This window comes from Colobus angolensis, unplaced genomic scaffold (genome assembly GCF_000951035.1).
Source record: "Colobus angolensis palliatus isolate OR3802 unplaced genomic scaffold, Cang.pa_1.0 Scaffold256, whole genome shotgun sequence".
Classification (NCBI taxonomy): Eukaryota; Metazoa; Chordata; class Mammalia; order Primates; family Cercopithecidae; genus Colobus; species Colobus angolensis.
The window spans coordinates 1,313,961-1,338,584 of NW_012115777.1; the positions used below are offsets into that span (position 1 = coordinate 1,313,961).

General features: G+C 35.0%; 1 protein-coding gene across 4 annotated transcripts in view; it reads left to right on the forward strand.

Annotated features, from left to right (window-relative positions):
- The first annotated feature begins 765 nt into the window (after positions 1-765).
- Positions 766-24,624, forward strand: part of SYT1 (synaptotagmin I) — a 605,454-nt gene continuing 581,595 nt past the window's right edge. For 2 of the 4 annotated variants that reach the window (XM_011946949.1, XM_011946954.1), the window contains exon 1: positions 1,454-1,893. The gene's annotated coding sequence lies outside the window, so the exon portion shown is untranslated. Of the gene's footprint in view, positions 1,109-1,453; positions 1,894-24,624 lie in introns of those variants that run through there. The other 2 variants (XM_011946952.1, XM_011946953.1) reach the window with 2 other exon arrangements.

The window sequence follows — 24,624 nt, forward strand, 5'->3', positions numbered from 1 at the left end:
TTAATTGAATTCTTGCAACATTTACCTTTGCACACCAATGTTAATAAAACTCCAGTTCAAAGTGGATGGGTTTGGGGAATTGAGATAGCTATTTATTTCCCTACCTGAGATGCCAAGATAATCTTCTCAGTAAAATAAAGAACCCAATTAGGTGAGTTCTCATTTGTAGCTATTGATCAAGTTTACACAAAATGCTAGGATTTCTAAGTAAAACAAATAAGAGGTTCAAAGGCCTTTAAATGAGGTTGAGGGAGTGAGAAAGGGAAATAGTTCTCTGCGTTTTGAAAGCCTTTCACCTGTGGAGCAGATAATGGACGGGCCCCTCTCCCAGCTGGGCTCCGCTCCCGCCCCCTAGCGTGGCGCGCGATCCCTTCCCCCACCCGCTGAGCCTTCCTGTTTGGTATCTCGGCATTACCAAGCTATAAATTGCCTGAGAGCTTAGAGACAATCAGGTCACCACCGCCCTCACAAGGGAAAAGCTTCTTACTTCGAGCACAACGGTTCAGCTGGGAAGAGAGGAAGCAGGGAGAGTTTCGTGCTTTAGTCGTCACTGCTCTGGTAAGGGGTCGAGAGAGATGGAGGAGGGAGGTGGCAAAAAATAAAAATAAAAAGCATCCCCAACAATGCCGCACTTGACCGAAGTCTACAAACTTATTGGTCGCTGCAATGGAAACTCCCAGTGCACTCTCCACGGCCTGGCAGCCGCCGCTGATGGGTGGAGTCGCGTTCCCGGCCCCACCTTTGGGACGGAGCTGCTTCTCCTGCATCTCGGCAACACCACACCCTTCGCGGGAAGTCTCCAGGCTTCCAGCAAAGCTCAGCTTATCCCGCCCCCGCTTCCAACCCGGAACCCCAGAAGAACAGCATGATGAACCTCCAGCAGCCCGGCGGGCCACCTCCCCGCGGCTCAGTTTGAGGACACTTGTGCAGAACCCTTTCATGTCCCCACCCTGCCCAGCTTTCACAACTCCGCCGGGTTAAATGGCCAAAGACAAACTTCTGCCTCTTCTATCTCCGGTCCCAGCTTTTCAAAAATCCACAGCTGGCGAACCCACACACATCGAAACTCCTAGGTCGCTGTTGCAGTCTGGGCATGCTCAGTATCAGGGCAGGTTTTGATTGAAAGTAAAAAAAAAAAAAAAAAAAAAAAAAAGCTTTGTATTATGCTCGCTGTCTTTCTCCTGTGCATATCACTTGCTGAACAGGTTTTGGGGCATTTTTGAGTCTACCCAGAGGTTTTATCAGATGCCCTTGATTGTGTCTCCTTGGCATCTGTTCCCCTCTTACTTCACTCCCTCCCCCAACCCGCCTCCACCCCGCTTCCCAGGTCCCCGTCCGCTGTGGGGATGGAGGGACACTAACAGAACTGGGATGGGAGATGTTGGCTGAGCGGATCCACCTATTATTAGTGCGCTGGGATTGGCTTCTTGGCGCAGCGTAGTCGAGGTGGAGCCAATCAGGATGCTAGGGCTGGGAGATGATGGGCGGCCGCCTCCTCACTGGAGGGATTCCTGGAGAAGCTGCAGTGTGGGGATGCTTTAGACCGAGTACTGCCCCCAGTGTCTTTCCACCTCCTCCTGCAGCAGCGGAGCGGCAGCAGCAGTTAGCAGCGGCAACTTGAGGCTGCACCCCGGGCAAGCCCCCAGGGTGGTGCTCAGCCGAGAGGGGGGCTCGGCGCCCCGAAGGGGTGTGTGTAGGGTGGGGGCGACCAGCTGGGACCAGCTGGTGGCCTTGGAAAACCTCCCACACACCCACACCCACACACCCCTTTTGTGTTGCAGGCTGCCCCTCCAAGAGCGGAGGCAGCGAGAGCACGCGTGTGCCTCGCGCCGGTCCACGCGGGGAGAGCACTGGGGACCAAGACCCGGCACCACCTCCCGGTCCGCCCTCCAGGTAAGGAAGCGGGACTGGCGGCGCGGCCACCTCAGCGGTGCCTATCTGCTCGAATCCATCCCAAAGATTTTCTTCTCGATACACTTGGGTTTTAGTGGTGGGAGTCTGAGACCTAGGGAGGGATCCCCGGGTGGCCTATTGTGAGAAATATGAGACCACATGTGCATCTCCTGGAAAAGCACTTTGCACAGCGCCCGTGATTTAGAGCTTGGAGTTGATATTGGGCATCCCCCATCTTCTTGCTTCCTCTTTCCTTCTCTTGTTCTCTCTCCTCCGTCCCCCGCCCCCAATCTCAATCTTTTCTCTCTTTCTCTCCCACACCTCCCCTCTCGCCCTCCTCCCACCCTAAGCACGCACAGGGTTTCTTTCTCCTCCTGGAGAGGATTGCCTTTCTTAGAGGAAAGAGGGGGAGTGAAGAAAGGAGAAAGATTTCTTTCTGTTGGGGAGAGGGATATGGGGGTGGGTGGGTTGGGGCGTAAACAAGATAGAATACAATCTCTGCGAAAATCAGAGCACAGAAAGCAATTAACCTGAATAAGGGGAGTAGACAAGCCGTCCAGCTTGGGCTGTCAGAGAGGGGAAGCGTCAAGTTTGACTTGATTTCCTCCTTGCAAGGGACTATGTCTCTCACTTGATTGGTTCAAATGGAACAAAAATAAACCGACAATCCAACCCACTTTCAACTGCTTAATTGCTGTTGCTTTTGAGTGCCAACCATCTGACTTTTCCTGTTTCCATCTGTCCTGTGGGACTGACAATTTGGTATTGCACATCAGTGTTAATATCTGAACTTTGAAAGGTTTCTTGAGTAAGAAAAAAAAAAAACACAATTAAAAATAGATTATTACTTTCTTGAGGTTTCTTGGTATGGTCTGTTGTTGGATCAAAAAATGTAAACTTTCAAAACATTTGCAAGGAACAACAGTTTTATAGGGAGGCTTGGATTTCTACTTTGAGAAAGCTAATCTTCTAGTTAGCTTTGTGTACATGTTGATATTCACTTTCTCCAGTATTAACCCTTTGGTGAAATAAAGCAACTGTTAAACTTTTGTGTGGAAGCTACATTTGTGTATGAATTTTCACTTTATTCTACCTTTCTACTATCTATTTGAATTTTATTGTCTGGATACCAAACTTATGCCTGGCTTTATTTTCTTTTAATAGGAGGATATTTAATGGATGTAAACATGATGTTTATACAATTTCAGCACTCCCTTTAGAAGGCACATGGAGGCTCAGTTGGACAAGAATCCTCCTGTACTGGAACAAAGTTTAGAAAGTAATGCTAGAAAGATAGCCTAAATTTTAAAAATCCTGACGGGGAAAACATTTTTGTAATGTCTTGTTAAAAGAAAGAAAAATATATCAAAACAGCCACATGCCCCTGGCTGCCTGCATAATAGGTCAAGTAAATGGTACTTGTTGGACAGAACCTTTACAGCAGCTTCAGCAGTCTCTTAATTCTGTCATTGGGGATATAAGCTTTATTTTCTTAGTATTCATCAGGGACAGTGAAGCGATAGTATTGTCAGATGGAAGGAGGTATAGAGAAGTGCCTCGTTTGATGTAATAGGAAAGCATTCCAAGTGGGTCTTACCTGAACACAGAAAGATCAGCAGATGTTAGTATACAAAACACTTATTTTTATGTATAAGGGGAAATGCAGAGTCTTACTTTTTTTTTCTAGAAGTCCACTTGATATAAGAAAAGGGAATCCTCTATCCTAGCTCTGCCTGACCTTCCACACTAATTTGTATCTCAGAGTATTTTTTCACTATGTATCTTTAATGTATAAGTTTACACACCAACTTAGAGAAGAGCTGGATTCATTTGCCATCAGTGTAATGTGTACTATTTCTAAACCATTTTGTGTTTGAGGCAATGATCCCTCCTACCTAAGCAGAATTACCAAGTCACAAAAAAAGATTTTCTTTCTAGGGCTTTGGCATTTGAATGACTTAAAAAAAAAATACTGTCTCTGTTGAAAGCTAACTCTGGTTTTTAGAGGTGCCACCTTTTGGTTACAAGGACAAAAGGACAATCACTTAATTACCTCATGTGTATGTACAACTGAATTAACAAGTTTAGACACGAAAAGATGTACAAAAAGGAAGCCAGCTGTCTTCATGTGAGAAAAATAAGATTTTGTTGTCTCATTTCTCCACTGTTTTAGGAATATGTGAAAATTTAGGCTTGGTTTGTGACATTTATTTTCATGACTCTTTACAAATGTTAATTATAGAAATAACATCTAAAAAGATGGATATGAGTAGTTTTTCACATACTTCTAAAAAATTCAGTATATATATATTGGAAATCAGAACTATTTCCAATATATTGTGAGTGGATTGTGGAGATACCTTAATGATACATTATAGGAAATTCTTACTCTGTTATCCCACGGAATAGTCTAATGTCACAATTTCATACAGTCTTTATTTTTTTCTCCCTTTGACAGGCTTTTTTAGTAAATCTCATTCATGTTTCAGAGTAAACATGATAATTATGCCTTAAGGTATTTTTGTCATAATTGAAGACTGCTAATACATAGGGAAAATCCTAAAATACTAATTTCACAAAAAATACCACATGATTGAGAGTTGTTGCCGAGTAGTTTTGAACTTCATTTTATAATGGAGAATATTAGTTATTTCATCTGGTCAAATTATCAGATAGTTCTGATCAAGAAATATGAAAATGAATAACATTGTATTTATACAATTTGCATATTAGACTGAAAATAAAACTAAAAAATAGTATTAATTATATGCTTGTATTAATTATATGCAAGATGAGCTGGAAGATTAATAAAATAAAATGTAGAATATGTTAGAAATCTGAAAGTTAATTTGAACTTCCCATTAGCCTAATAACACCATTAACATAATATCAGTTCATCACTTTTGATGTCAGTATATTAAATTGATTTTGAGTAAATTCCCAAAACAGTTAGAACCATCTAATCTTAAAGAATACACACTTAATGTAGACAATTATACGAGCCTGAAATATAGTTCTTATGATTTCCAGTTTATGCAACAGCCAAGAAGAGCTATCACTAATTCCAAATTGAAACATAATACTTATTTTCCTAATGGTAATAATTAAGTAATTTGGGGGCAACAAGAAAGTGAAACAGTTTGATTATATAATGGAGCAAATCTTTGTCTAATATAACAAAAACCCATACCAAAGTTAGACTTTCTGTCATTGTATATTGTAGGTATGGGTCTTACATGCATTCTGTTGAAAATATAATATTTTTAAAAATTAAATATCTGATGTAGTTGTCATATTTTAAAAGTTTAAAATAATTTATTTGTCATAAATATATCTGTACCAAAAGTTCAATACATGACGTGGCTGATTTTAGCTGAATTTTTTTCATTGAAGTTGACCAAAGCCATTTAAACAGAGATGAAATATATGGCAATCTGAATAATAATTTCAGTTAGAATTTAAGGATATGTGTGTGTGTGCATGTGTATATATATATATATGTATGCATATGTTTGTGTGTATATATATATTCCAAAATTATGTAACTTTTTCAAGAAGGATTAGAAACTCATGGACAGTAGAATATAATTTGCTGAAACTAGGGGGTATTCGTGTACAAAGTACCATTTAAAGAAAGATGACGGAGTCTTGGGAATGCTTTTAAGTCTGAGAATACTCAGAGATAATATTAATGGGAGCCTAGATTTTTTTTGTTTTAAAATGGGGTTCTATGACTTTGGGCAGAAATGATTTTTATATGTATCATGACTGAAAAACCTCTCAGTACAAGATGATTCACTTCTTTATACAGGTAACAAATAAGTTGAAATCATATTTTTACATGATTTAGATATGATGGCTGATAAAACTTCTGTCTTTCTAAGGCTTTTGGCCAATGTTTCTTTCAATATTTGCATTAAGGTAGACATTCTTAATTTTTTATGTAATTGAATGGCATGATTATCATTGCATTGGGTGAGAGAATGTGGGTTGATATGTTTTCATTCAATTCCTCCAGAAATGATCAACATTTTTTCATAGTCTTTTTGTAAACTTGATTTAAATTTCTCCACTGTGTGTCCATTTTCTTAAACAGAAATTTAACATTTCTAAAAAAAAGAAAACCACCATTTTTCTTACAGCTGGTCATTTTAAGAGTGTTCTTGAGGAGCTAGTTTTATATAGACTATAAGATAAACTGTGGTAGCTGGGTATATGAACATCACTCTATTCATATGTACTAGCAATACAAAATAAACTTATTTAAAATTATAGTGCAAATGTATGCTACCTATTACAAGTAAGAGAGCATGCCATCAATTCCTGTCTATATCAATAAAATTTACTTTTGTTTTATTAAAAAAGGAAAACTTTTCTTTAAAGTGGACAATAAATATATTGCTATGTTGTAGAAATGGTGAACACTAGAGATGCTATTTTTGCAATTTTAAATATAATATTAGAGATTCTATTGCAAAGAATCCTCCTTTTAAAATGGCATCTACATGACATTGTTTTAATAAAACAGTATTTAAGAGAGTTTCAAAAGAAATTAAAACCTACATTAAAGTAAAATAACACTTTTATGGTAGTGTTAGAAATGAATTTTCTAGCATGTCTTTGACAAATGCAAAACAGATATTTTAAAGAATTATTTCTGTAATTGCTCTGATTTTTATGTTTATTTAAACCCCAAGTTCTCATTGCTGATTTCCATACTTTACTAATAAAATAAATGAAAGGTCAAAGTTTATCTTTTTTGGTTACTGCTATTCTGGAGATACAAAGAAAGCATACTGGTCACTCCTATAAATGTCTCACATATAGTATGTTTAGCATATTACTTACGCATATAAAAAGGCATTTTGTTAAAGAGGAGCTCTAGAAAATCATAAAGCAGGTGAAGATAAAAAAAAACATGCCTTCTATTTCTTAGCTGTTTGTGCAAAATGAGAGCTGGGGAATTTCCACGTAGAATGGGAATGGCCTATAAACTAGTGTAAGAATTTGGTGAAACTACTTGGTTAAGATATAATTTCCAAGAGTTCATAACAGCCCTGTTGAACAACATTTCATCACAGATACTAGCTTGCAACCATACTACGCCAATCATAAATACTGTACACAAGACATTTAGCTAAGTGCCTCAGTTAGAAATTAATTTCTGATTGAAATAGCTACTTAATTAAATTCAGGTATGGTACTGAAACTTGGTAATACCTTACCTCAAAGAACCTGTTTCTGTACTTGTGAAATGTAGCTTTGTTAAAAATGTTAAAGTGCTTAGAGTTCCAAGAGAGATATATATATATATATTTTTTTTTTGGCCAAAGGGTATTATATAAGTAAAAGCAATTGTGTCTTATTTCCTGTGATAGATAAATGTTTTCTTTTTCTTTTGAAATAATTTACTAAATCAAAGATAAAGTGCACATATCTACTCATATGCAAACATATTTGAAGAGTTTGAAATGTAAACATTCTTATTTTGCAATTGCTTACATGAGAAGTACAGTCTCCTGTCCTCTTCTATCGTGCTTCCTGACAGCAGCCATCATTTCAGTCCCTTGGGAATAGGAAGGAAAGCAGACAAACCACCTGAAAACTCTGGTGAAAGTTCTGGTGATGTGGCCTCCAGGGAACAGCCTCTTGTTTTACTTGACGCTCATTTCCTCTGGGCCAGCCTCCTTGCATGTCACTCCATGCCTACTGTGGGTAGGAAACAGGTACTTGGATTGACTGATTGCTGCTTTGAGATTCCTTGACGTATTTTTTCATCAACATAAAGGCAAAAGGACATGAATACTCAGTCAAAACATGCAGAGCTGTACTTACGTGAACACTTTTAAAATACGATACTGAATCTTATATAATTTTAGGATAATTTATGAAAGAGCTTTTCTGTCTTGGAATTTCTTTTGTGTACTCACAAGTGATCCAAGCAAAAGATGAGGCTGTTAAACCATGAGTCAGTATGGCATTTTTTTTAGCTTAACACCTGAGGATAAAGCTGAGAGGATTGTTTAGAAAGAGTTTCAAGTCATACTTTCAAAATCCATCTGTGTCTTGTTGATGGAGGCCTTTAAATAAGCACATGCTTCATGGTCATTATCCCAGATAACTGACAATTTGTTTTTCTACAAAATCTCTAGATATTATGAAACATCACACACAAGCTTGCTTTTGGGATGGATTATTAATAATGTATTTTTCAGATACAATTGTATGTGAGAGTTTCTGCAAGTATAAACAACAAGATAACATCACAGCAGCGGACAACACTCACTAAAATATCAATTTAGAATTGTCTGCTCTCTCTTTGAGAAGGAGAAAGAGCTAATTGAGTGTCTTTTTTCCCTCATGATGTGCTTGTCTCCAGTATCCCATGCCATACAAACAGTGGGTATGGTCCTTGCTTCCCTCCTATGAAATATGGAAACTGCCTACCTGCTTACTTTTGAGGGGGGGAAAAAAACTTATCTAGAAAGCTTTTTAGACAAATGATTTAATGGCCTTTGAAGCAAGGACAAGTGCTATAACAGCTTATTAAGGGATAGTTGAGCTCTAGCAATCAGATTTTGAGTTATCAAGATTATTAGAAAGAAAACTTGACACAGTTTCTCAGGAGAAAGACAAGGAAGCAATGCATTGAAATCTGTTTCTGACTTGGAGTGTCTGCCAGATCCTAGTTTACAAGGCTGGCTTTCTGCCTAATCCCTAGCATTTTCATCAGATTTGAAGACTGAATAAAGTGAGCCTTTGGGCATTAGAGCATATTTCTAGAGCACTGAGACCTCTTCTATAAATAGCATAACATCACCCTTCTATTATAACCAATGTTCAGAATCCGAGGCCACACGTTTTTATATTTAAATATGTATAAACCAGATCATTCTGTGCCTGAAAGTACTAGGGTTTTATCTGTCTGTGTACAGGAAATTCTTCTGTGAGAAGCTTAGTTAACAATATGACATTACAAATAATATACCTATTTTTAGTAGTTTTATTAAATTATAATGTTAAATTTAAAAAGCCAAGCATTCACCTTGAGCTACATCTAAGCCTGAGAATTCAAAAAGTGACATTTCAATACAAAGCCAACATACGCTTAAATTGACAAAACTGCCCTGCTTTTAAATTGTTTTGTAAAAAAGTACTTGATATGCAAGTTTCCGATGACTTTTTTTTCTGGAGAATCTTAGATACTTTCTGAACCACTCTTAGACAACACAGAATGAATATTAATGACAGGAGAGAGCTGACTCCTTCAGGCAAAAGTGATGAGACAAGTTCTGTTATGCCTTTGAGCATCTGTTTCATCATTTATATATTGAACACATAACAACAGTTTTATTTCTCTTGATTTCTTGACTTTTAGACCTGTATGCATTGAAACATATTACAACTCACAGCCTGAATAGAAAAGATTTGTTCAGTTCTCTGGTTATAAGAATGATATAGGAATTCCTTTGTGTTCCCTTCTGTTTTGTGCATTTTATTCCTTTCTCGTGTATTCCCTTCCTACTCTGCCCTTCTTCGTTCTTTTCATCATTCTTTCATATTTCCTTTCTTTTTTCATATCTTAATGAAATATTTTCCTATAGAATCACAAAATGAAAGTTTAGTACTTTTGACCGATAGTAATCTTCACCGGCTGGATTTATTTTGTTTCAACAACCAAGAAATGTAATTCTTAGTTTGTATACATTTTAGGTTAGCTTCACAAAATATATATATAGATAAATAAAGAAGCAGCCTTTTAATTTGTTTATGTAATTGGCACACTTAAATGGAATGTGTCATGATTTGAATGTTTTTAAAATTTTGCATGTAAAGGCTGGCTTGCTGATAATTTCTAAACCAGAACTGTTTGCAGAGAGACAGAATAATGTTTGAGAGTCCAAAAAACTGGCATGTACTATTTGGCATGTTTTTCTTTATTTTCTATTTGGCCATTGCAATGGTAATAAGTTATTGTTTTCGTGACAGGTGTGCAGCACTGTATATTTCTTTATTTTATTGCCTTATTTGATGTTGATAACAAAGAGGTTCTCTCTCTTACAGATGCAATGAAGGAGACTCAAGTGTTGTTACTTGCCTGCAATTACACATTTAGAAAGCCTCTTATGTTTTTTTTCTATTGGAACTTACTGCCTCAGCACTTAATAAAGGGGGAAAAAGCATGTTTTGTAATTCTCTTAATATGTAAAAACTAGTTTGCCTTTGCTTATCTAACATCATTATTGAGTAGAGGATATGTAGTCTTTATTTATCCCACTGAAAAAAGAAGAAAGATTTGATATGCTATCATTTCTTCTGTGACTTTAATTGCAAAACAAGTTGAGTTTGTGTTGTAAAATTATTCAAGGGACCTTTTTTGTAATCTACAAGAAAAGTCACTAAGCTTGAGTCACTAGGCTAAGTTGGCCTTTAGTCATTGCTATATCACTGTGATGTTAGATAAGTCATCTTATTTGTTTTCTTATTTGTAAACTCCATAGTTCCAAGCCACCAAGTAGGGTGCAGTGAGAAGTGATTAGAATCATAAGTATTGCAGCTTTTTCACTAGCTCTCCAAACTTACCTCTTATTATTCTCCTCATTGATATTCATACACATCTTCTTGCTGTTCCTTCACATAACATTAATGGAAGTTGTTGAATCTATTGATACTTTTTATCTTCTCTTCCAAGGTAGAATGGTTAAACATTCTGCTTTAACTGAACATATCCAAACCACAATTATTATTCAATTCAAATGTAAAGTCTATCAGTTGGCAATTCTTTGGTTAAGAAACACATTTCGGAGCAATAGCGAATAACCATACCATTGCAATGTGGATTAATATAAATGTATTTATAGCTAATCTGATTGAAGAAAACAGGAATTATAGTTGGGAAGGGCCCATAGAAAGAATACAAAATTATATGAAACATAGGATAGGTATTAATGGAGATATTTGAATGAATACAGGTAATTATATTGTTTCTTACAATATGTCAGGCACTTTTCTATGTACTTTCCATGCTTCATCCCATTTAATATTCTTAACAACTCCTTGGGATCTATACTAATTTGTTCATAATTTTAAGTGAGAAAGTTGTGGAAAAAGAATAATTGAGTAACTTAAAGAATAATTGGGTAACTTCCCAGGGTCACATTATGTAGTAAGATGTAGAATTAAACCCAAGCTACCTATTTACAGAGTCAATACTCACTCATAGGTAGTCACACAATCAATAAATTCATAAATGGCAGAAGAAGAGAATAGATGGTGGCAAAGAGGTAGAGGTAGAGGTACTCAAAAAAGATTAAATAGTGATAGGCAAAGTGATCCACTTTATAGGTTAGGTCGATATGACCATGACGGCAATAGGGTAAAAGTGTGAAACTTAGAGAGCTGGATTCAGATAGCCAACTCTGGAATGATGAACTTCAATAAGATATTTCCCCCAGAATGAAAACGCAATAATGTTTGCAAATTGTCTAGTACCCTCTTACTATATGGTAGATTTGACCACCTTTGCTCTCTCTTTCTCTTTTTTTATTCTCAGAAATTCTTCTACTTGTAAAAATGCCACCTGACTCAAAATGCTTAAGCAAGAAAAGGGATTTTGGTGCTCATATGACCGTAAAGTTCAGAAATATTCTGACTTCAGTCATAGGTGGATATAGGGACTCACACCATGTGGTCAGAACCAAGCCTATTCTCTGTCCTACCACTGTACCACTAGTACTCAATAATTTAACAACTGGTATGATCATACCAGTGTGAAAAGTCTACCTATAAGAGGCTATCGGCTGAGTTGAGTGTTATTTACTTCTAGTTATGGCCTTGCCTTACTCTCTTTGGCTTCCTCACTTTTTAATGCAGAAGGGTAGATAGTCTTTATTCACTTAATTGCAAAGATAAGAAGAAAGTCCTTTACAGAACTTGAAGAAATTTAGCTTAGTAGAACTAAGAACAGCAAATTGCAGAGCCACTTGTGTATAAATGAGAATTTCAAACCTTTATTAGTCTTGTGAGGAAGGAGGGCTTATTTCAAGGAGTTTATAAAGTTTTAACCTATATATGCTACAGATTAAACATTATCAATTTGTACAAATATATTATACATTTTTATATTTGCTACACTCTGAACTGAAGAGGAAATATTTGGGAATAATATATTTCTGCAGTAAGCATGATGATGTGCCTATTATATGCCAGGCAACATTTGGATGCTGGGGATACAGAAATAAAAATAGTACACAGGTTTCCTGCATGTAGGAACTTACCTTCTAAGGAAGAAGAGAGACCATTAAAAACAACAACAAAACATAGCTATGGTACTCATATAATAAATACTACAAAAATCAAAAAATAAGCTAATAAATAAAACAGAGCAATACTGGGGAATGTGATTAACCAACAACAAAACATAGCTATGGTACTTATATAATAAATACTACAAAAATCAAAAAATAAGCTAATAAATAAAACAGAGCAATACTGGGGAATGTGATTAACCAAAAGTTGAGCCTGAAAGGGAAAAGGAGCCAGCCCTATGATTATCAGGGGAAAGCACTGAGGTCAAATGAAGCAACCAGTACAGAAGCTCTACAATGGGAACTCGTTTGGTCTACTTAGGTATAAAGACGCTGGTTTTATGTGTTTGCCCTGCCTTAATATTTCAATTAAAAATAATCTGCAAACATTATTAAGAAATTTTCAAAACTGTATATTCATGTATAATCTCACCATGCTTTAAATATATGCTGTCTCATTTCTGCGTAATATATTTCCAGTCTGTGTTCATATGCTTACATTTTTTATGGCAACAATCACAGAATATACACTGTTTTTACTCTGACTTTTAAAATGTATTCTCAGGTGTCTTGTAGACATATATTTTTATCTTCCAGTTTTATCTTCAGAAGAGCAACTGCTTTTCTTTTATTCTGTATATTCCTTAGACACTTTCTGCATGTCTTTTGTTTCTTAAATCTTAATAAGTCTTTCCCTTTCCCCTCACTTCTAAAGAAATTAAATACATGGCCTAACTCCAGTTTTATTGTTCCTGTAAATTTAAGCCAACACCTTAACTTTTTATCACATTCATGACATTTTTCAATGCAATTTCCTTTTGAGTGTATTTTTGATTATATCCTACAAAACTCTAATTTAGATTTTGAAACAAAAGTAAATAAACACTGAAAACATAATGAAACAAATCATTTTGTGTCGATTATCACTTAGACAACACAGGTCTTGTAGCATTAACCGGAAATTATTTTTTCTCTATCTAGTCTCATATCCTGGTTTCAAGAACTCAATAACCTAAGTCTACTTAAGTCGCTATATGATAGTAAACCAGTTGCTTACAAAGGCATATTAACTTTTATGAGACTGCAATACTACTCAGTCTGCTACACAGTAATGAAGTAATAATTAAAGCATCAATCTTAAATGTCCCTCTTTCTTTTTCTCCTAATGCTCTCTATAGACATTATATTCTGATAATAATATGTTTTGAAAATTGAGTTTGTTTTTTTTTTTTTGCCAAACTACTGTGCTCCGTTAGGCTCCTTTGTATCCTAAATATTTTATGTTATACTATATATATGTGTGTGTGTGTATATATATGTGTGTATAAATATATACACAGACATATATAGTATATATATACACATATATAGTATATAAACACATACGCATATATACACATATATATACACACACGTGCATATATATATATACACACACACATGCATATATAGTATATTTTGATTTTTAAATGCACCTGGATCCTCTACTAAATGCAAGTTTTTCTGAATTTTGCAATGACATTTTTATCATCTCTGACTCTTCAGTACCTGAAAGATATTAGGGAGTGGATATTTTATAGAATATTTATCAAATGAGTGTATTAGTCTGTTCTCAGGCTGCTAATAAAGACATACCCGAGACTGGGCAACTTATAAAGGAAAGAGGTTTAATGGATTCACATGATGGGAAGGCCTCACAATTATGGCAGAAGGTGAAGGAAGAGCAAAGGGATGTCTTCTGTGGCAGCAGGCAAAGAGAGCATGTATAGGGGAACTCCCCTTTATAAAACCATCAGATCTCGTGAGATTTACTATCATGAGAGCAGCATGGGAAAAACCTTCCCCCATGATTCAGTTAACTCCCACTGGGTCCCTCCCACAACATGTGGAAATTATGGAAGCTACAATTCAAGATGAGATCTGGGTGGGGACACAGCTAACCCATATCAATGAGTAAATCCACTAACTCTGTATTTTCTAACATTTTTAACTGGCATCCAAATTTAGTATATACGTACACACACTATTAGAAAAAGTTCTATGAAATATTACTTGTTATGCTTTCTGATACTTTTCAATTATCCTTTTCTATTTCATTTAAAAAGCACTGGTGATGATCAACTAAGTTTATATTACAATTTAACAATGTATAACAGCCTGTAGATTTTTTGTTGTTGCTGTTGCTGTTTTTTTGTTTGTTTTTTGTTTTTGCTTTTTGAGACAGATTCTGGTTCTGCCATTTAGGTTGGAGTGCAAGCACATGATCCTCCCAACTCAGCCTCCTGAGTAACTGGGACTACACGTGCATAACATCACGCCTGGCTAATTTTTGTATTTTATGTAGAGACAGGGTCTCACTATGTTGCCCAGGCTGGTCCTAAACTCCTGGGTTGAAGAGATCTCCCTGATTTAGGCTCTCAAGGTGCTAGGATTATAGGCATGAGCTACCACACCTGGCCTTAAAATTATAATCTTCTTGCTATATTCACATACAGGTAAATTTTGTGTGAATTTATAATGCATTATTTTTAAGTCCACAACGAATCTAGCATTAGTGCTGTTATTGGCCACTCTTAAGCAGATTCATGTCAGTTGACTACCTTCTAAGAGGTTCAGCTAATAGCTCTAAGCTTCTTTATGGTTGTCATGGAGTTGATATATTGCACCCTTTTTTTTTTTTTTGGTTGTGTATAAACTTTCTCGTAGATCAGAAGAGGATACACGAAAGGAATAAGGGATTACTTCTTTTCCTTTAAAATAGTAAGTGGAGAGCTAGTCTATGGAAAAAATGGACAATGAAGATTGAGCATAGGTATTTAGAGTTTTGTATTCAAATTAAGAAACAAACAAATAACATAAAATCTGTCAATCCGTCACCAAGTTCATAATGTGGAAATTTTACTAAATGATTTCCCTGATACCTTTCATTGCTAACATGTGAAGGTCTGTAATTGACTATGGCATTTTGCTGCAAGAAAATTAGACATATGAGTAGCCCAGCACATAAAGCCTTTGGCTTCCCTTCTAACATTTGAGTACTCTCATAGTGGTGAATAAGGTTGAAGATTGTATCCATCATTCATTAATCTACTCAAAAATAGTTAAAGAATACAAACAAACTCCAAGACACAATTAGCCACCCATGGAAGAATTGAGTACCGTCTAGTTAAGAGTGAAACCATAAGCAAGTAATGATTCGCTCACATGTGAGCTGTGAAATAGCATAGTATAGGATATTCTGTGGTAGCAAACAATACAAAAGCCTCAAGAACTTCAGCACAAAAGCTTTATTTCTTGCACATACCACATAGCCATTGTGGATCAGAGTGTTTGGAGAGTCCGTAGTGGAGAGTGTCCTCTGATTTGCATACTCATTCAAAAATCTAGACTCTGAGAGCTCCAGTGCCCCAGTGTCGTATAAGGCTGTCATCTCAATGTAAAGTTTAAGGATTCATTGCAGTAGGGCGAAGAGCATCAGAGAGTTTCTCACCAGCAATTATCTACTTTGACCCCGTAAAAGATACATAAAATTTCTGTTCACAGTCCGTTAGCCAGACCCAGTCACGTGGCTCCTAATTACAAGGATATAGGAAGTATAACACACCCATTCCCACTCCAGGCTTGGAAGAAGAGGATATTGGCAAGTACTTGAAGAGATAAGCTGCATCAGGAAAATGCAAAGCTTTCTGCAAACACTTGAGAGTGAATGACAGCTGAAACAGCAATGGCTTCATACAGGAAGTGATGCATAAAATATACTCTGAGCGACTTTGAGGTTATGTTAGGTATTCAGTTCATTCCTTAATGAAAGCATCTCTTTTTAAAAATCTAAGTCTCAAACAATGATATGTGTTTGGTTTAGAAGGCCAGCACTCCTGGCAAATTTGGAAGCTGAAGTAAATCATTCCCACTAGGATTCCTGACACATAGTCCAACCACCTACATGGCAGACCTATTTAGATGGCTGAAAGACATCTCAAACTCACCACATTCAAACTGAACACATCTTCATCAACATATCTAGTCCTTGCCTAGTGTCTTCAATCTTAGTGAATGATTGCACCATTCATCTAATTTTGTTATCTAGAAACCTGAGAGTTATATTTGTTTCATGTATCTCTCATTTTTAATCTCAAATTCAGAATAAATAAATCTTGATAAAATTTTTAACTCATAAATATCTTTTGAATATGTTTACTCTTCTCTACCTTCATTGCAGCACCATAATTCAAATCAACTTGCCTTCTGAAATCTATTATCCTTAACTTGACTTTCAAGTCCATGCGTTATCTGGCCCTACCTATTCACCAGCCACATTTATCATATTGTTCCTTTGTTATGATACTCTGCCCATATTGGCCTTCTTTCAGGTTTTTAATATTCCAGATTTTTTTTTTCTGCCTCAGTATCTTAACACATGCTTATTATGATGTTGGAGTGCTTTCTTTTCTCTTTTATCTGGTTAAATTCTATGCAGCCTTCAGATCTCAATTTAGGTATCAGTTATTCAGGGAAGACATTTTTGACTCCCAGAATCACTCAGAACTTTGCATTGTACCTCCTCATAGTGACCTGTATTTTCCCTTTACAGAATTTATCAATTTATGATTATATATTTATTTGGGTGGTTATTTGATTAGTAACTTCTTCCCCAACCAGATTTGGAGTTTCAACAAAACAGGCATGATCTGTTTTCCTCATCCGTGTGGACCAGAGCCTCACAGATAGTAATTAGTCATTATATTACATTCCTGCTTCAGATCTTTGTTCTTCCCCTTCCTACTGGCTGGAATGCACTTCCTCTGTATTCTCTTTTGATTACTTCTTCAAACCTTTTGTGTTTTTACTCAATTTTTGTGTGGTCTTTCCTGCCCAGTATTGCTGTACACTTATATCTCCTCCCTCTTCCCCAACATCTTTCTTCTTAGCACTTATCACTCTTTGAATACAGTTTTTAAATAAATAAATTTATTTATTTATTTCCTCCCTGTGATCATTAGAATGTAAATTCTATGGTAACAAAGATTTTTGTATTTTTTACTTCCTGCTCTCCCAATGCCTAAAACAATACTTATTTGTTGTTCCATAAATATTTGTTGAGTCAATGAATAAATGAACTGTAAATTGTCTCTCCATGAATTAGAATAGCTCTATGCATCTCATCCAATGAAAAAATATTAATTTACCAATCTTAACAATTTCCAAAGAGATGACAAGCTTATACCTTTAAAGTGCATATAGGAAATATTTTTTTGTAGACTGTTACAATTTACAATAAGAAGGCCAAAATGACTAATTTGTCTATTATACCATACATGGAAGCTTAAACTTTCTAGTGAAAGGGTTATATTTATTATAAAAATAATTTTCAGCTTAGCTATTTTCTGACTGTCATCATCCAATCAACTTCATCCTACTGAATTTTCCTCCTAACTATTGCTCACTTTTTCCTCTAATCTCACATTAATTATTGTAAGAAAAAAACAAACTTTTTCCAATGGTTTTTCCACCTTACAGTCCTGCTTTCTTCCAACTCATGTTCCTCACTGTCACCTAAGTAAGTGAACACAAATCTGATCAGATTATTCTTCTGATTGACATACTCATGCAGCTTCCTCAAAATTAGAAGACAAAAGGAAATGCCTCTCATTCCTATATGCCCATTATAATTGACTTTGCTTGGCTCGTCACAGTATTTGTCACCCCCAAATACTTCCCTCCTGTCCCTCTCCACGAACAACTTCCATCCCTAACTACATCCATTTTATATGGCTCCCTTCATGTCTAATTTATTTTTTATGTCTGTTTCTCAAAGAAATTTTTCCCAACCCGTCTCTATAGTTCAAAGCTTACGTAATACTCTCAGCATATTTCCAGCATTACATTTGTCATGTTGTTGTAGGATTATTGTTCATATAGCCACCCCCTGTTGACTTTGAACTAACTAGGTTTAAAGATTGTGTCTTATTCTTTATATTCCCATTTACCGGAGGAATGTCTGGCACATAACATACATTATCAAACCTTGTTGAACAAAAAGAGAATTAGTATATTTAGCCTTGATGGGGAGAAACTTCTAAAATATGCACAAAACTCCGGCATTTTCTAACTGTGTTTGTAAAGATAAACTTGATTATATCACTAGCCCTTTATGCTTCGGGGAGAGTAAGCTTCATGTAGTCTAGGGAAACCAAGTAACCTTAACTTGGTAATTTGCCTTTCTAAAGAAGAGAAGAGGAGAGGAGAAGAGGAAAGGACAGAGGAAGGGAAAAGATAGAAAAAAAAAAAGAGGAGATAAAAGAAGAGTATCAGCTCTCTTTGAGAAGCTGATTCTAGGGCTCATCTTTGACAAGAGAAATGTTAAAATGATTTTTTTTTTTTTTTTTTTTTTGCTTGCTAAACTTGACACATCCCTCAGGCATCAGCTTAAATCAGAGAGTATATTTCTAATCTCTCAATGACAATTTTGTTTCCCATTATATTTCCCATAGCACCCTGTATTTTTTATAGCACTTGCACAATTTGAAATTATATATTTATTTATTAGACTGTTTATTAAATGCCATGAGAAGCCTCTAAGAACATAAACCACAAGAGGTCGGGGGCCATGTATGCTCTATGGAAGCGACCACAATGCCAGTTACATGCAACACCTGACACATAATAGATGCTCAAAAAACATTTGCTGAATGAATGGGGGGATGAAAAGATGCATAGGAGATTGACTGAACTTTAAATAGATGCTTTCTTTATCCCCTAATCTTTAAAGATGTATGAAGTTTTCTATATTGGGGAGGAAACAGAAAATAATATTGTAGCTTGGTATATTTGAGGAAGGATGAGCAGGCTTGGTTAAAATAGAAAGCTGAGCTTTCCACAGTGATTGGATCCAATCTGAATACAAATTTAATCACTCTATGAATGTATCTACTATCATTAGACCCTAAAATTGTAAATTCAGCAAAGTAATATGGCTGACTCTTTAAAAATAAATTTTTATTATTTATATCTGAGAGTAAATATTCAGTTTTTTCATATTATAGTAGAATGAATAAGTTGCTTTCCAAAATTCCTCCAGAACTGCCAAGAATTGGCAAACTCTGTGTGGTAGAGAGATTTGAACAAATAATTGCAACAAAATGAAAATATTTTGGTAAACCCTAAGTAGACATTAAGTTTGAAAATACTGAAAACTTAACTGATTTTAAAGAAGAAATATATTTATGAATTCACATCTCATATGTGAGGGCACTGATGAGACTAAATGTAGTTGATGGAAATCTGAAGTGGGATGTAGAGAAGTCCTTTAAATATATATTGCTAAAATTTTAACCTTCAGTTTTTATCCAATTATTTGGATAACGTGTTTTCTCCGAATCATGGCATCACAGATTTTTTTTTCTTGTTTGCTTCTTTTCTTTGTAATGGGAACAGTCTGTGATCTTACATCCTCTGGGTGTGAAAACACATTTTCAGAAACTAAAAAAGTGCAGTGAAAAATAAATCTTCTAGCTAAAGATAAAATAGAGATTGTTACCGAAATACAAGGTCATATGATTTTTTACAAAAATCTCTTATTACTTGATTACCCAGTTGAGAATAACTATGTCAAAAAATCTCTGAATTATATGTGTGTATTTCTGTAATTTCTTTGAATAGTAATACATTATATTATGATGTTATAACAGTGAACAATTAATGTTTATTGCCATAATGCAAAAAATAAGATTGAATTAAGGACTCTCTGATTGCAGGAACCATTTCTATATTGTTTGCAATTTTTTCCCCAGTGGCGACCTAGCAATACATGGCACATACTAAGTAGTACTTAAAAATCTTCGGTGGATGTCGTTGAAGTCTCATCTTTGATTTTTTTCATTCGTTTCTCACTCACTTATATATTTCTTTTGAATAAGTGTAATAATTTAATGTGTGATTTTGGTAATAATTCTTCATGAACTGAAACTAGATGTAGTCAAGTCTTTTCTTCCAAAATGAAATATGGCTTTCTTTTCTCAGTCTTTGCTTCCCTAGATTAAATCAACAGGTAGCTCACTGTTAAGTTTCAAATAAAATATGGTAATTTAAGTGCTCATTTTGTCATAGACAATTAAGAGTGAAGAGATGATATATAATAATATATGCCAATTCCTCTTTAATGGGACCAACTAATGCTTTGGATTATTTGAGTCAATGTTACCTATCTCTGAAACAGATAATCATTCTAGACTTTCTCTTTTCCCTTTCACTTTCTCTCCACCTTTTCTTCTTGCTCTATTTTTGACCATTTCTTCAATTATATTATAAATCTCTATGGCATCCAAAGTGCCGAGGGGTTCTGTCACTGAAAAAGTTATTCCTTCTGTAAAGATGTTCAATATATACTTTAATACTATAAGAGAAACATTTTAAAAGAAATATTTTAGCTTGTTTTTTAAATAAAAAATTATTCCATAAAATTGTTTAAAATACTCAAATAATATAATAATATATAAATGGAAAAATTAGTCTTTTTTCAGATACTGTTTTCTTTCAGTCAGCCACTGTTACCAACCTCTTATATTCTCTAACAGAAATATTTAAAGCCCCCAACAGAAATATTGCATTTGCAAACATCACATTTAAAATCAACATTCCATGATATACACAATGGTCTATACATTTTTAGTTAGATTATTTCATTTATGTTGGATTAGATTTTACTTTATACAATCTACAGTGATTTTTAAATGTATAGTTATATATTTTATATATTAGGAATAGTTATATCTACTGCTTTTGGTTAATGCAGCATTAAGTAATTGTGTGAAATGTTAAATTGAAGTGATTTTTTACTTTAAGCTAATTCGGTTTAATAATTTAGTTTTTTTCTAGTAAAATTTGTGATGATAGTGGCAATGCACATAAGGTGTATTAAAGGGTTTTATAGATTTGATCACATTTAAAGATTTTTATAAATGTTCCACTTTTTTCATACTGCAAAGTATCCTTGCGTTAACATATTTTATAATATCTTGTTTGTTTAATATTTTCATTAATAATTCTCTATATCATAATCTTATAATATTTTAATGTTTGCATTTCTATATACATTCAGACATTATGAATACAATTTTATAATTATATTTAATATATCTTTGGTCTGGGGCTGCAATTGTTGAGCTTAAGAATATTAAAGCTTTTCAAAATGTAAACTTGTTAAGAATGAGCTTGCATATGTTAGCTATATGTAAAATATTTTAAAACAAAAAGAAACAATATGGAATATGTCTGAAGAAATATGAAGTTTTAAAAGTGTTTATAAAATTTGGCAAATTTAATAATAATAGTTTATATGTATAGAGTTTTCATTACATATCAGGTATTATTTTAACTGTTTTTTTATATTTCTTATTTAATACTTTCTTCAAAACCTCTCTGAAGTTTCAGCTATGATCGTGCTTATTTTGGAAATAAGAAAATTGAGGCACAGAGAAATGATACTATTTGCTTTAAGATCAAAGCTGTTAAATGTTAGGGGATTTGGATTTCAATCCACTAGGAGGATCTAGATAATATTTTACTTCATTAATTCAAAAATCTCTGAGCATTAGTTCAAAAATTTTCAGTATCAATAAGTTATTTATCCTCAAATAACTTACCTTTCAGTGAGGGCAGAAAAATAAGTGGAGAAAGGAAGGAAGGCAGGAAGGGAAGAGCGAGAAGAAAGGGGGAAGGAGGGAAGGGAAGGAGGGAGGGAGGGAAGGAGGAAGGGAGAGAGGAAGAAAGGGAGGGAGGGAGGGAGAGGGAGGAAGGGGACAGGTGCTATTAATAAGCTTTATCTTCATGAATGCTATCAAAAAATAAAAACAAAAAACAAGGAAAGAGAGTAGAGAGTGCCAAGTTGGGAATATGAAGGCAGAATACATTTTTAAATAAGATTGTCATTGAAAGTCACATTTCAGCACAGATCTGGAAGAGGTGAGGAATTAGGCTAGGGTTAGAGGTCAGGCCATGCCTGGTGATTTCAAAGAAAGCAAGGTGTCCACGTGGGCCAAGTGGTGTGGGCTGAGGAAGCACTAAAAGCTTTTTTTCTGAGAGGGAACACAGGGCCAGATGGTGTAAGGCCCTGGGGCGACTTTGGTTTTTATTTGGAATGAGAGGGGAAACCAGTAAAAGATTTTGAGCATATGAGTAGCACATCCAACTTCGATATTTTTAAGGATCATTTAGAATAAAATATTCTTGCTAGAATAGACTGATTGGGGCCAAGGGTGGAAACAAGAAGGGAATTTGGACTTTGTTCGTTTATGATGGAAGCAAAATGCATATCTAATCTATGTATTTCCTAGATTTTGTGGTTTCTAAGTACATTAAGATAGCAGTGGAAAGCTCATAAATACATTCCTATAAAATTTTTATAAGAAATGGAGTTTAACTTCCCTCATACATGGTAGAGCTTATCATAATGCCATTTTTTAACATGTTATACATACTTCCTCAGCCACTTTGCTAGCTAATTTATTATCCTGGGGCAAGTAAATAAAAGTTGGTCTAACTTCAAGGCATCTAGGAAAATAGCCGAAAAATATCTTTTTATTTTTTTCTATGATTGAAAGAAATGTGAATGCACTCACAAACGTCAGAATGAGAAGCATTAAGGGTTCATGAATATAGAGCGAGTGCAATTGGTTCTAAGAGCTGTCCTCCACAAAATTCCTGGATTGGTGTTACTTTTCAAGTAAGTTATTTTGAAACAAAATGAGTTTTCTTTCCAATATTTACGTTTAACTTCATTTTAAACAAAACAGATTGATACCAGTATTCACAATGATACCTACTATGCTGAAGGCTGATTTTGACAGTTGTAAGATAATGTATGCAGTTCTTTGAAATTAATCATCACCTAAATGTTGCTTATTATAGTCAAATGCATAGCAACAAATTTAGAATTAAAAGATGTTTGTAACCATATGCCTGTGGTGATCTGTATTTTAATCAGTACATACTCCTGATGTTTTTAGTACACAGTCAGCAAGTATTTACTTATTGCCTGCTCTGAGATGAACATTCAGCCACATTTGAATATTTTTTTAAAAATTTGGGTTGTTTTCAGGGCGAATATAATATAAACAGCTGAGAAAGACCCACAAAATGCTTTTGGATAAAAGTGTATGATCGTGTGTTATTTATTGCTCAAATAAAGACAATGGGTACTTAAATAAAAGCCATGAGAAATAAGCCGATACAAGCTATGTGGGGTTAAGTCATTCAACACATTTTCATGATCTATATTTAGGCATGAGATTAGACTGGAAGCCCCACCAGTGACTGTAGAATAGAGTGCCAGTTTATGTATGAAGTTTTAGGAGGAATATTTTTCTTTGGGATTAAGGAAATAATGGTATCCCATGATACTTTCACTTTCTAGCTTTTACAGTAGTCCCCGTTACCCACGATTTCACTTTCTGTGGTTTCCGTTACCCATGGCCAACCATGGTCTGAAAATATTAAATGGAAAAATTGCAGAAATAAACTATTCATACATTTTAAAATGCATGTTGCTCTGAGTAGCATGATGAAATCTCACGCCATCCTACTCCATCCTGCCCAGGACATGAATCATCTCTCAGTCCAGTATCTCGATGCTGTCTGTTATCCACCCATTAGTCACTTAGTAGTCCTGGCAGTTGTCACATTGGCTGTTGGTATCACAGTGCTTGTGTTCAAGTAACCCTTATTTTACTTAATAATGGCCCAAATACACACGAGTGTGGAGGTTGGCAATTCGGATATGCCAAAGGGAAGCCATAAAGTACTTCTTTTAAATGACAAGGTGAAAGTTCTTGACTTAGTAAGGAAAGAAAAAAGAATCATATGCTGAGATCATTAAGGGTTATGGTAAGAATAAATCTATTCATGAAATTGTGAAGAAGGAAAAATAAAGCCATGCATGGTACACATAATTATTGGTACTAGCCGTGGTTTCAGGAATTAGAATTAGAGCTGGAACCTATCCCCCACGGATAAGGGAGGATTTCTGTAATGTAATTGTTTTTGCATATTATCTTCCCTATTAGAACAAGAGCTCCTCATAAATAAAGAGGATATCTCAATCATCTTTATATCCAAAATTATTTCTCATAAAGCTAATGTTCAGTAAATATTTATTGATTGAAGTAGGTCATGAAATACTAAAATATAATTTCAATATCTAGCCCTTTCTTTAGGAGAAATTGATTATTAGTACTTGTTTTAAAAACCTGATTGTATTTCTTAAATAAAATAGTCTTGACTTATTGAAGACAGGTTTACATTGTTAGGATTTAAATAATTAAAACAAGCTAACTGAATTTTATTCCTAAAGAGGACTGCTCAAGTTTCGTACCCAAAAATCTGTGATAGACAATTTAAACTAAGCGATTTTCAAGTTATAATTAGTAGT